We start from the raw sequence: 15,133 nt of genomic DNA on the forward strand, positions 1-15,133 counted from the left end.
TCAGATCCTTGTTCTGTTCCGTGACATTTTTAATTTCCTTGCCGAGACCGCTGATGGCATCGATGGTGTCCTTCGCGCTTGTTCTCTTCGTAGAATCCGCGATTCTCGGATTTCCAACCTTTGAAGCGTTTCGTTAGGTTATCACGCAGCTTAAGATTATCCTCTTCTTGAAATTTGCGTTTCGACATTTTTTTTGAGCCTATATACTTTCCGTTTTGTCGTCACCAAAACTTGACATGATCCACTTTTCGATATTAAGGTTATTTATGTATATGTTTGACCTTTTGCGTCAGTTGATTTTTGTTTTGTGTCTTCTTGAAATTTGCGTTTCATATGACGTTATTTTATAACGTTGACAAGTTTAGAAAAACGTTGATTTTATTCCTGTACTTTCCGTCATTAGGTTTTCGTGTCATGTCGATCGTAACAAAACCAAGGTCATCTTGGTTCCAACAGTCGGAGCAAAATTTAGAAAACCGATTGTAATTCATGTCAGCTCCCACGTAATCATCATGTGCATGTTTTAAATTCGTATGGTCTTGACGAAACAAGCAAATGAAATTAGCATTATCGCGTAGCAGTTGTTTCGGAACCTTGGAAAAAGTTTGTGCCAGGTAAAAACAATTTAATCCTTTGTGACGACCTCGAGTGAAAAAATTACAAATCTCACTTTGATTTTCCAGGATCATGTCGTCGAACATGATAACGAAATTATCGAGACAATCGTCCAGTGGAATGATTTCGGAAGAGAACGCCCAGTCCCTCGTTCAAATGAATAAGTTTCCTGAATTTTGGTTGTTCGAGACTTTTTGAAAATACATAGAGATGCCTGTTTCCCCAGTCTAACCAATCGGGTGCTAGGAGAAAATTATCAATGAGCAGTGTCGTTTTTCCACACCCTGAAGGCCATACGATTAGACAACGGATGCTGTCGGGTAATAACTCGCCGTTTTTTTTCGCGATCCGAATTGGGTAAACGTTTTACAACGTTCCACGTTGAGTTCATAGTATCACTTCCATCGCGTCGATCCAACTCTTTTCCGGAAGTCCCAGCCATTTGACAAACAGTTTGTTATCTTTCCTACGCAATACTTTCTCGATGAGGTACGTGTCGGCGTGTTTCGTTTTAGAGATTTCTTCTTCGTAAAAGCGATCTTTTAAAATTTCACCGCTACTATCCTTTATTATATACGTGTGACGGTTTCCGGGTAAGACTCGAACTACGGTGAAAAGTTCAGTGCTCCAATTTCTAGTGAATCCCTTCTCAAAAGTACGTTTGAATTTACTGATTCGCACCTGGTCTCCAACTTTGAATTTTCATTTCTTGGACGTGGGACTGTATTTTGGACAATAAACCGTAGAAATTAATCGCTGTTCGTCGGCTTGTTTAACGTCCGCTGGTTTCATGCGTATCGTACTGTGAACGGTGTGATTGTAATCGTCAACGAGTTCGGGCAGGATGTCAACCTACTTGTAATTTGCCCGAAGCGTGAATCGTTTCCACATGTGCGTTTTCAAGGCTTTGATATGACTGAAGGTCGAATAATGTCGAATGTCATGTTTTTGAATGAACTGCCTGAACGTCGAATTATAGAATTCTTTTCCGTTGTCCGTTTGAAGAAATCGAGGACGTCTGCCACTTTCATCGAAAATGGTTTTGAATTCTTCACTACGCATGTTCCCGTTTTGGCTTTCAACGACAGAGCCCATGCGAATTTTGAAAACGTGTCTATGACGGTGAAGAGGTACTTGCGACCCTTGTTCATTTTATGTATTTTTTTCAAATTACCGCTGCTCATTTCGACGAGGTCCGCCTGCCATAGGTCATCGATACCCTTTGTTACTACAGCTAAACCCACGTAGTTGCGACGTGCATGTTTGTGCAACTCTTCAACGATTGCTTGTCTAGACATTGAGATTTCGCTTGAAGAGAAGGACTAACGTGATGGGATTCACTTGTGTTTTGAATGATAAGTTTATCATCTGCACTCACATCAAACACAGTAAGATCTTCGTCTTGGTGTATTTCATATATGTTGTGTGTTTTGTTCCAATGTGCCAAAGGAATGTTTCCCGCTTTCTGGACAACACGATTCGATATTAATGTCATGGTGGGAACACTAGCTTTTCTGCCGTGAGACCAGTACGAAAATTCGTTTATCTGAATAATGCCATCGATGAGAAACTTGTAATACGGATCGTAAGGATATAACATGTACAGATTGTTACCTTCAACGAATGTGGAAATTCTCTGCTGATTCGGTACGCTGTTGATTTCAATAGCATCCAGAGAATGCAGTTTGGCAAATTTAGTATCTACGGTAAGCAGGTTACTGTGAACCTGTCCCAGTGTATTTTCTAAAGGTACAAGTAGTTCTGCAATGTGATCTGATATGGTAGAAAATGACGGTTTGATTTTAATTTCAACATTTAATTGTTTGTAGTTTTCGTTCAATTCTTGTAATTTGGCACCGAAAGCGGCTAATGTTTATTCCTGTGTGGATTTCAGCGCTCCAATTTGATCTCTAATGTTGACTACAATGTTCTGAAGGTTCTCAACTAGATTCAATTTCGAGCTTTTCACGGTAAGGTCGTTCACGATGTCCCTCATCTCGGTAAACTGGGTATGAAGATCCGTGACACTCTGCGATGTCGGCAACGTGGACACCATGTAGCGAAACGAAGCAATTTCATCTCGAATCTGTTCCACGTTTGTTGTTTCTGTTTCTAATCGTTTTAGCATTCGAGATATGTTCCTTTTCAAAGCATGTAATTCCTTAGAGGTGGGAAGATTGGCTACTGTATTTTCGAGAGCACTCAATGAACTTTTTATATTTTCGACGTCACTCGATTCGGATAATGCCGTCACTGCCGTTTTCAATTTGTCTAAATCTTCGTTCGAAGGCACACTCGTCTGTAACAATTCCAAATCACCCTCTATGTTGTCCACTACGTGATGAAAATGGTTAAAAATTTGTTTCAACCTTCAAATTTTCCAGGTAGTCGATTTTCTGCTGAACCGTGCTTAAAGTGTCTTGAATACCCGTTTGAGCTTGAGCGTCGTTGCCAACTCCAAAGATGCCTGAAGCGTAGCAATAGTGGTATGAATGTGTTCGAAATCTTGATAAGTTTCTAATTGAATCTTGATGTTTGCCACGCTAATAACTTGCAATTCATAGGAGGATGGTAGATTTGTCATTGTATCTTCTAAAATTTGTAATTTAGATTTAATTTCTTCCAAAGTGGTGGTGAATTCTGTGGTGAATTTGGAAACATCATCGTGTAGACGTTTCACATGAAGTTCAGAGAAATTCTACTCAATTGTGGAAGTTCGTTCTTCGATTTCGAGTTTTAATTTTTCCAAATTTTTCGTTTCAAATTGCTGTAATTTGGCCAAATCATTTTGAAGCGAATCCACAATTGTATATTTTGAACGTTATCGTACGAAGGCACGTCAACATAATTTTTTATTAGCGTTTTCAACTCGGAATCAATTTTCAGAATAGGATCCAAGCATTGTGTTTGTAAACTAGCTACTTCAGATTTTAAACTGTTGTTTAACGTCTCCTGCAATGCAATCAGGTCACTTCTCAACTTTTTAACATGAACATCCAGCATGAGAATCCCGTCTGCATGGTCCACTCGCTTGGTGTGTCCGAAAATGTCGTTAGGCATTTTTGTTAATGGTTATTTATTTAAGGATAGACGATTCGTAATTCTATGAAGAGAGGAATGAGTTTGTCGTAATCTCCAAGGAGTTCCATGTATAAACAATCTCCTGTAGAAACATCATACGTGATGTCGGAAAGCATCTTATCGTGCTTGATGCGATAAATGTTCTTGCCGGAGGAGACTTTGATTTCGCCTGCATTCTCCGGATTCACGGTGATCCGAAGTTTCCGATCGATTGGAATCTCCTAGAAATGTAAATTGTTGTTGAAAACATAAAACGTTTTGCCGACGTCCTCGTCGAATTTCGTTCAAATACTGTTGAGGTGAATGATCAAGATACCGTTGAGTTTGGATAGTATTTCATTATCTGTCGTCGTGTGGCGTACAGTTTCCATGTTGGTTCGCTTTCTGAAACCAAATAAATCCATCGCCTTTTTCACTTTATTTAATACATTAAACAAATTCATTGACGTTTCACAATTTGAGTTTTCTTATCGGGTAAAAATACGCTGTATTTATCATTAAGTAACAAGCGCTTGTTGTTGCACTTGCGTGTTATGTGATGCATGAAGTTTGAAACCAGGTTGAAAAAAAAAGTTGCAGGTTGGACAAAATGACTTAATGGCTTCCGCCTGGAGGCATGAGTGAAGATCGTTCGTTACCTCTTTTCTTCTTTCCCAGATGTGTTTCAAGCACGCAAAACAGAAGAGAGAGAGAGAGAGAGAGACATCGTGGCAAAGCGGTTAGCGTCTATTGAGAACACATGTTACATTTATCACTGATATTCCAGTGTCCCCACTCGCGTGTATGAACTTGACAATCAAGTACATTTAATTTATTGTCTGTACCACCCAATGCTAGCTTGGTCACACGTGTTGTGTAGAGTTCGTGCGAAGTATTTAAAATGCGATGATGGCTAGCTTTGTTCTTTTTTTGAAAAGGCATTCTTTGTAATCTTCTATGGTGAATCTACCTGTGCTAGTTTCTCCCACCCCATTTGCTTTCTTGATATCTTTCTTATCCACAATCTTCACGCAGTACATTTTTTTCCGACGTCCTGCAAATTCACTGATGTAATTACCGGCCACCTCATCTTTGAACTTTCCTATGGCCATTTTATTTTCTACTACGCTTTGATCGTAGTAGGATTCGTACATGTGTAATTTAGAGAGTTCAAGAACGGTGGCACCTATAGCAATCGGCTTATTGAGCTTCACTTCCTTCTTGTTACGTTCAACGAATATTAAATTCTCATCGAAAATGGTGAACGTCTTGAAGTATGGGGAAGCAGCAATTTTCTCAAATTTCTTCACATCCGTGATTAATGTTGCATCGATGTACTTGCGCACGTTCTCCATTGTTTTGCCGTAAGTAGCATTGTTAAACAACTTGTAGAGGTCTTTGTCAGCAGGGGTTGTAGATTGTGCTCGACGCCTGGTGTTCTCAGCAATATACGGCTCCAACCATTTGCTCTGTCTGAACTTCAAACCTCTATGTATTTTCTTGAGCTGCAAACCATGATTCAGATAGAATTGAAGTAACCTGTAGTGGAGAATGAAATTTCGTTTGTTGTTCAAGCTTAATACGAGTTTTGGCTGCGATCCTCCAGGTGGTTTTCCTTTTACTGGAGCCATGGCCAAACCTTGATGTTTATCATGGAGCGTTTTAGGATAATCAACAAAAAACAGCCCCATTCTTTGTTTTCGGCCCAGTTGAGAAAATCCTTGGAGGAGAGTTTCTCTTTGTCCATCCATTGATAGTCACTGTTGGGAAGTCACTGCGACATGGAATGGCCATATATATTCACATCCCAGTAGACAATGTAGGTGTCAGGTTTTGATGCGTCGTAACCAGGAGAATAAGGATTATTTGCAACAGCATGGCGACGTGGACATTGGACAATGCCACCGCGTACTGCATTCTCAAGAAATACATATTGGTCCTTGTTCGTGATGAGGTCCAGAGATACATTGGTGTATTTCAACATGGACTCCCATGTCAGTCCCGGTGTCGTAAAAAAAATGTACTGGGTCCAACTTGTAGATTGCAATACATCTGTTCCGAAACGATTTGAAAATGTCCATCAGAAGGGTGACATCAAGTTTGAGATACAAGTCGTGATAGTCCCGAAAAGTTTGACAGTTGAAGGCCGACCACACTCTACGGGCAAGCTGATAATCACCTTCGGTGAGATGAGAATAAAATGCAGTACGCGGTGGCAGTTCGGTCTAGTCATATTTGTCGAAATCATTTGACGTATTCATAGGGGTAGACGCCCTTACGTTTCGAAAGATTCAAATTGTCGTCCCCAAAACATTGTTTCGCGGCCACAAGATCGTCGCTAAGTTGAGCTGCAAGGATGGCCAGGCTGGAAGACAGGAAATTGTAAGAGTTGAGGATTCGCCCTTCCACACTTTCTCCGTGTTCGAGAGAAATCTACACCCTTACAGCAATATACTTTTCGCTCGTTCTCGGAATGATCTTGATGCGATTCGTGATGTTGTAGAGCTCTTTGATGAACAGATGTGTATCGTACTTCTCTGTGTAATGGAGATGCACAACAATAAATCGTGCTTCCTTGATTTTGAGATTACACACGTTACAAATGATGGACAAATTTTTTTTAGAATTTTGATGGTTATGATGAACCACCTTTCGATTTTCGGCGGTGAAATCCTGGTTGCACTCCTCGCATCTTGTTGCCATGTCATGTCTCTGTTGTTGTTCCATTGTGAGTGGCGGTGGAAAAACGTAAGGACCTTTAAGTCTAGGTGCAAGTTCTTTGGCACATTCTGCTATTTCTTTGACAAAGTTTTTCCCACAATACGTAATAACATCATTTAACTTTTCCCCGTAAATGGCAAAACTGCAAGGTTCGTGGTGAAAAATTGGTATTGTGTTTTAGATAGTGGGGTCAGGGTCACATGAGTCTAACGGAACTTGAAAACTTTCAAAATCAGCATAAAGAACAATGGGATGGGGGAGAAGAGCCTGATATTTTTGAAATGTCATCTTGCTTCCGGGTTCCGGCATGACATCTTCGGGTTCTGCATGTATGGAACCGAAACACTTGTGCCCTCCCATTTTTCCCCGCGAAAAATTCTCAAGCACCGATCGCAAATTTCAATCTTGTCGTCATCCTTGCTGATTTGTCTTCCCACTAGGCATGAAAAGTTGCGAATTAAACTGTAACGGCTGTCTATGAGACGAAGTCTGATTACGCTATTTTGACTTTTTGCACACCTGAGAACGCAAATATCGCCGCAATCGTCAACCCCGAACACGGAAATATCAATGTTTTGCCCCTTTTCTTCTCATACTGTTTTATAAATATGTCGATGTCGTTCAAACTCACAGGATAGGAAATTCCTTTCATCACTTTTTTGTATGTCCTCTCGTATCTGGTGTAGTTGGACAGACGTTGGGGGTTATCATTGGCTGGGTGTAACGCTGCGATGACAGACCATAAGAAATTCTTCTTATCTTTACTTTCTATGTTTACCACTGCATTTTGCTTTCTTTTTAATGTCTGGTGCAGCGCTACCCTCTTTGTTACCTAGCGCTTTGAAATTACTCAATCTAAGCAGTAGCATGTGGTTGCGACCACATAGACTCCACCCACTTCCGCGACCTTCAAATTCTTCTTGTTTTCTTGCTAGATGGTTAAATAGACGAGTTAAAATTTCCTCAAGATCGTCGTGATTACCCTGATGTAAGCCTTCACATCCTACATAAAAACTGAAAATGCTTGTCTCGGACGAGACGACTTTCTCATACATAACAGTTAACACAAGATGAATTTTGATTGCGGCGTTAATAGTGCAATCGCGTAATTTCTCAATGACAAGAGATTTCAAATTATCCAAGAACGTGCCGGAATCACATTTTTTATCAGGTGAAGATTTATACGTCAAGGTGGGCACTTTTAATCAAAGCAGAGCCTTCATGCGCATCAATGTGAGATTTTTTTGCCGAGGGGGCATCAACACTTTCATTTTCTGGTAGGCGACATCTCTTCTTATGCTTAGACATGTTCAGCTTAGAAATCGACTTCCCGCAGTTGCAGCATGGTACATTTTTGCAAAGACCAGAGGGTCCGGGTTGCGGCTCCATTCTGTATCTATGTTATTTATATATGTCCAAAGCTTTGATTTTTTGAGGTCGGGGAAAAGCACTGAAATAGGAGAAAAAATAAAATCAAAAGCTGAACATGCTATAGACATCGTGCACACGAACAGTCTGCACTGTTGTAAAAAAAATAGAGCAAAGTGTGTGGCATGACTTTAAAAAAAATGTTATGGCTCCTCCGGGTATGTAATTAGGGCATAACACACATCCTCATCTTCAAAAACGCGGGAAAATGTCACGCGAAATTTTCAACTTTATTTCTCTCTGTTGACCGACCAGATCAATTTTTCCACAAGAATTTGAATATTTTCGGGTTATGGATACGACACTAAATCTGCCTCGAATTAAAATCCTTCACTATGTGCCTGAAGAATTCATACCGTGGGACGAAGAGATAGAACGTATTAACTATAAGAACTCCTGCCAGTGGTTAATCCCGTTTGCTGGATTTCAAATCGAACCCGATGTAGAAACAGTTTTTGAAGAAAATGCACAACCCGTTTCTTTTTATACAAAGCATCGATTAAAATTAGACAGCATAACGTTCGATACTGAACCTTACAAAATTCGAACCGGGTGAAATTGAAATTTCGCATCGTGTTTAGGTCGCTTTTCGAGATTGGTTACGTACGCAATATTGGTTGTCACTTATCAACAAACTTGTCCGTTATGCTACATTAACGTATAGCGAATTGAAAGAATTAAATACTTTCCTTGAGAGCACATACAAGCCTCATTTTGTTTCTTTTCACAAAGTGGCTTAAAAAGGATATACGAACGAATACATGTGTTTTTTCCATTTTTAGAATAACCAAATTGCTGTATACAGAAAAATACCAAGAAATTAGTGAACAGGATATTCTTTTTTTTTAGTTTACACATATTCATGTTTAGTAATATCATTTTTTCCGGGTGACCTCTCCTTTCACAGATTGACAAATATGCGTCGACGCAAGGTATTGTTTAAAGAGTATGAAATAGTCAACTTCTTCCGAACACCAGAACACCAATCATGGGGAAAATAACTAAGAGTCGAAGGGGAAAAAAAGTTAAGTTATATAGATATGTGGCAAGTTACACACGATTAGGATACCTCCGAAGGGTAATAGGATCATATCAATAACGTGTCAACATTTGTTGCAAATGGCTCCAGACACAGTAATACAAGAGATAATAGTTTCAGGTATCAGACTGTCTACTTCATCATCGCTTACGTGCGACAGTACAGTAGACTTAGGGCAACCACGTAATGGTTTAGTATAGCAAGTTCCTCGTATGAAGCCCATGTAACCCGGAGAGAAAAAAACAACAGCCAGCCGTGCCGTCACCGCTACCAGTCGTGATGTCTGCTGCTTTCGCTTGCTCTTTCCTTCGGCGGCATCGAAGCAGCAGACACCATCTGATCTGGTGCGGTGCCGTGCAACCGATAGACTGACACCTGACAACGAACAATTCTCACTCCTCTTCGCGTGACCCAGAAAGAAACCAACAACCAACCGAGCCGTCACCACTTACAGTCGTGGCGTTTGCTCGCTTTGCGCAAAGTGCCACCGTGTGGAAAAAGCAAGCGAGAGAGCCTGGACGCTGAACAATGCTCAGATACGTGTGGCCCAGAAAAACGAACGATGAACTTTTCTCTTCCTATAGATTATTCTATGGATGTCATCTTCTTCTTTATCCAACACGGACTTCAAGATCTGATAGAGCAGCTGCGCAGAAAGGTCGGTTACGTTAAGCGTTCGAGAAGACTTCATTTTTTTTTTTCGCCTGGTGCTATTACATTACATTTCGTGCTACGAGAAACTCGTTGATCTTGTTGCGATATTTCCCCTGGTTCGGTTTGCAAGTCATGTCTATCGTTGCGAAGCCGTAGTCGTCGGCATTCCAGCACTGCGAGCAGAGTTTCCGGAACGCCTCGTACGACATGTCTCCGCCGACAAACTCGTCGTACGTGTGCTTGAGGTTGGTATTATCCTGCTGGAACAGGCACAGAAAGTTAGCGTTGTCCCTGATCAGCTGCTTGGGGATTTTGGATGAGAGGTTTTATTTTTGATGCAGATGTAGCTATGTTAAGTCCCTCGTACAGCTTCATGAGTTGTTGATATTTCGGTTGTTCTAAACTTTTAGAGAATACATAGAGGTGTTTATTTTCCCAATCTAGCCAATTAGGGGCTAGCAGGAAATTATCTACCCGCAATGTCGTTTTTCCTCAACCAGAGGGACCTACAATGAGGCACCTTATATTATCAGGTAACAACTCCCCATTTTTTTTACTAGTTTCTACTAAATCTGGTAAACGCTGTACCACATTCCATGTTGGTGTCAAAGAATCACCTGGATATTTTGTTTTACTGAGTTCTGCTTCATAGAATCTCCCCTTCAATATTTTATTATAATTATCTTTTATGATATATGTATTTCTATTCCCTGGTAAAACCTGAACTACAGTGAATAACTCTGTACTCCAATTTTTGGTGAATCCCTTTTCAAATAAATGTTTGAATTTACTGGCTCTCGCCTGTTCTCCTATGTTGTATTTTGGTTTCTTGGTAGTGTACTTATATTTTTGACAATAAACAGTAGAAATCAACCTAGACTCATCAGACTTGGTTACCTCAGCAGGTTTCATGTGAATAGTTTTGTATACTGAATTATTATAATTATGAACTAGCTCGGGTAAAATTTGTACCCATTTATAGTTACCCTGTAGAGTAAATTGCCTCCACATGCGATTTTTAATGTTCTGTTGAATCGTTCCACTATACTAGGTTTCAAATTACTGTATATAGAATAATGTTTAATATTATATTGTTGCATTAACTTGGTAAATGTGGAATTGTAAAATTATTTTTCTCTGTCTGTCTGTAAATATTTTGGTATCCTACCCTCACTAAATATCGCCTTTAAAGCCTCGGTACCTGGCTTGGATTTTAGAGGAATAGCCAACGCATATTTACTGAATGTATCAATAACTGTGAGCATATATTTGTATCCATGATTTATCTTATGTAATTTTTTTAAAGTTCCTGTGCTCATTTCTATCAGATCCGCTTGAAACAAATCGTCTACACCTTTTGTTACCACACTCAATCGTTTGTAGTTGCGACGAGCTCGTCTGTGTAATTCACTAACTATATCTTGTCTTGACATCGGGTTCTATAAGAAAATATGACATAAAATGGATTATTTTCAGGGTATAATTGTTTCACTTCAAATAATAATTGGTCACCAGCTTCCACATGAAAACCAGATAATTGTTCATCCTCAAGTATTTCATATTTCTTTACAGATTCATCCCAATATGCAATAGGTATCTGAAGTGCTCTATACACACCATCATTTCTCTGTATGGTGAAATTTGGCACTTCCACATGTTTTCCCTTCTTTACATAGCCAAATTTTAAAAACCTAATATTACCATCAAGAAAAAATTCATGAGACTGAGTGTAGGGATACAATTTGTAAAAATAACCTGCATTAACATAAGTCCAGTGCCCTCGTACATTTGCTAGACTCTCAAGTCTAACTATCTCAACAGTGAAAACTTGACGTAATTCAAGATCGTCTAATCTGCTTAATACTGATTCTTGATATTCGTTTATGGTGCGTACCACTTCATCGTAGCTGGGTTTGATTTTCATATCGACATTCAATTGTTTAAATTTTTCTTTAAGATCATGAAGTGGTGAGGTAAAACTTGATAAAGCAGATTCTTGACTTGTTTCAAGGGTACTAATTTGTAGGTTAATGTTAGAAATAATCTCCTGTAAAATTTCTACAAGTTTCAATTTAGTACTTTGGCTTTCAACATTGTGTACCTGACTTCTGATTTCTTTAAACAATGCATGAAGTTCGTTGACTATCTGGTTGGTAGGCAAAGTAGTGATGGTGTCTTGAATTACAGCAATTTCAGCTTGAATGATCTTGATGTCCTCTGACTTGAGTATTCGATTTACTGCTCTTTTTACAGATCTTAACTCATGGGAAGTGGGTAAATTAGCTATAGTATTTTGAAGTGTCGTCAAAGCTTGTTTGACAGCATTCCAACTCCGTAGCATCTGCAACATTGCTCAAAACATTTTTACGTTGTTGTATGTCATCTTGTGTAGGGGTAGATTGCTGCAATATTTGCAATTTGTTCTGAATATCATCTACAATGAGATGATGAAAATGGGATAGTTCAGATTCAGTATTTATGTTTTCCTACTTGGTAATCTGTCGTTGAATTATGTTTAAAGATTCGGTTATGCTTGGCAACTTGAATTCCAGAGTTTCCTGTACATTTGTCAATTCATTTCTCATGGTTGTCAAAGTGTCTTCAATATGCGCTATGGTACACTGTATCTTCCCAAAATCTTCATAAGTATCCAACTGTAATTTTGATACTGGCAACACTTCGTGTGATGGCATTTAATTCGGAAGATGAAGGTAAATTATTGATAAAATCTTTCAACGTTTGTAGTTTGGATTGAACTTCTGTTATGGCCCTGTGTAACTCTTCTGTTTGCAATTCAGTTTTAATATTTTCTAGTGTAGGAATTTTGAAAGATAGAAATTGCTCTCGTAATTCGAGAATACTAGCATTAAACTGTTCGTATTGCTCTTGCGTTTTTAAAATTTTGAATAATAGAAAGCAGTTCGGTACGAATAGTATTTTCTTGATTATTTAATTCTTGTTTTAATTGCTCTGAAGTGCTTGATTGAATTTGTCGGAATTTATGAAGTTCATTTTTCAACATGGCTATGCTCTCTTCCAAGTTTTGAACATTGTCAATTGAGGCTAAGTTGGTATATTTTTGGAGTAGGGATTTCAGTTCATCAATTTTCACTATAGGATTAATTAATTGAGTTTGGAGATTTTTAATCTCAGCTTGTATATTTAAATTTAGTGAATTTTGTAAAATTAATAAATCTGATTTAAGTTTCTTAAGACGCTCGTCTAATTTGGCAATGTCGCTGGAATTATCTGGTATCTCTTGTCGCCTTCTATTTACAAATATATCCATTATTTTATTTATGTATTTTATTTTATTTGTTTGGTATTTTATATATTCATAAGAGGATAGATTATTCTTATTTGAATAAAAAGAGGAATTAACTTATCATACTCCCCAATTATTTCAGCATACAGGAAATCACCTGCTTCCACATCGTATATTGTGTTGGGAATCATATTATTGTGTTTAATCCTGTACAAATTTCGTCCTATGTGTACAACTGCTGCATTGGATGGAGAGATACTTATTTGAATTTTTCCACTGCCGGGAATTTTATAAGACGATAAATTATTGGTGAATACATGTAATCGTTTACCCGTATCCTCATCAACTTGATACCAAATACTATTAAGATGGATGATAACCAGACCTCTTAGTTTACGATGAATATCCTTAATGATATCCATGTTTACTGGAATTCTCTCTATTTGTTGAATATGTTTCTTGAATCCAAACACATTCATGGGCATTATTTCTTTTTGGTTATTTATTATCGATTATTTATTATTGGTATCAAATGATAGAGAACATCAAAACAAAACCAATGATAAAAACTGCAACTTTCTACGTTACTTGGTTCATAAGATATAAGAATTTCAATAACTTAAAAGATCATAAAAGAAGATACGGCAATCCATGGCATATTGCTTCCCTTCATAGCATGCAAGAGCAGATAATAATCTCTTCATGTTACATATTCCTTATATTCCAAGTTAAACTTGTTTGCATTCATCACACACTACCATGTTCAGAGTTATCTTCAATCTCTTTGCATGTCAAACAATGTACTATTCTCTTACTCCCTATTAGTGAGGAAAACGAAGGAATGTTTACTGTAACAACTATTGATTAGAATGCGGTATTCGCTGCAGTTATTTTTCCAGACTTACTGGTACATACCACAAAGTTGTAACACCATTAAGCCTTGTTTCCATGATTATGAAAAACTAAATATGCTGACCAAGGCAGTAATTTATTTTATTAAAAACATAAACTAACGTAACGTTTCAACCTTCTAGCAAGGTCTTCTTCAGACTCTGTATCAAGTACAAAAGTAACCAGATACAACAAAAGGGCAATATATATACACAAACATTACTCCCTCCAGACTATTTAGAAAGTTGTTTGGAACTTTCTAGCAGATGACTTTCACTTCCCAACTTTACTTTCACCTAAAAGGCTAAACACAATTACTTCCATAGAATGTGGTTGGACTTTTTAATCTCACGCTCTTTTACCTTCATTTTTCTTCCTTCTCCTCTCCTCTTTTTCTCTTGTCCTTTCCACTCTTTCCAACATCTTCTTCCATTCTTTGTTTAACTTCAGTCCCCCATTCCAGTTCATAGTGTCTTCTTCACCTTTCTTCTCTATTTCCTTAGCTTCCTTCCATTTTCTAACTAGCATTCTCTTCTCCCTTCCTATCTGCTTAGCCTCATCCCACTCTATGTCATGTCCTGTTTCTCTCGTGTGTTTAAATATTGCATTTCTCTCTCTCTTAAGTCGTACATCATCCCTATGTTGTTTCAACCTGTCTTTCAGCCTTTTTTTCGTTTCTCCTATGTACACACTCTGACATTCTTTACATTTTACTTCGTAGATAATCCCTTCCTCTTCTTCTTCTCTGTTTTCCTTTTTCTTGTTAGCATTCCTCGCTATTCCTAAGATGCTTCTCCCTCCCTTCCTGTAAGTTTTAATTCCCGCTTTCCTAAGCACTAAGGGAGGTGACAAAATGATTCTGTTTTGCAGATATGTGGACGACTGTTTTGGCATATGGAAGGGAACGAAGAGGCAGCTTGACATTTTTGCCAAAGAAATTCAAGATGAAGAAAGAGGGATATTATTGGAACTTGAAATAGAAGAAGAAGACAAGTTAAGCTATCTAGATATATTGATGAAAAGGAAAAGAGGACAAGAAATTGAAACCGCTTGGCATCAGAAGAAGTGTGCAGCAGGAGTATTCTGCCACAAAAGAAGTGATGTAAGTGAGGCGACAAAAATAAATTTTATAAAGAATATGGAGGACAGAATCAAGAAAATATGCATGAAAGAATGTGAAAAAGAAGGCAAAATAAATAGCCTATGGAAACAGCTGGTAAAGAATGGCTATGAGAAGCAGGATAGACTGGACATAAACAGAAAAAGTAAGAAAACGGGCAGGGTAGAATTGGAAGAGAAAGAAAAAGAGGAGAGAAGGTTTGGAATAAGGAGTATGGGGAAGACTACAGAAAAGATATGCAAAGTGCTTAGGAAAGCGGGAATTAAAACTTACAGGAAGGGAGGGAGAAGCATCTTAGGAATAGCGAGGAATGCTAACAAGAAAAAGGAAAACAGAGAAG

At 38.4% G+C, this 15,133-nt stretch overlaps 1 protein-coding gene across 1 annotated transcript in view; it reads left to right on the plus strand.

Moving 5' to 3' along the window:
• The window catches only part of LOC145989847 (bifunctional protein GlmU-like), a 65,703-nt gene that overhangs the window by 35,502 nt on the left and 15,068 nt on the right, over positions 1-15,133 (plus strand). The gene's annotated exons all lie outside the window — the stretch shown is intronic.

Source organism: Lepisma saccharinum, chromosome 7, assembly GCF_977018435.1.
Source record: "Lepisma saccharinum chromosome 7, izLepSacc3.1, whole genome shotgun sequence".
Lineage (NCBI taxonomy): Eukaryota > Metazoa > Arthropoda > Insecta > Zygentoma > Lepismatidae > Lepisma > Lepisma saccharinum.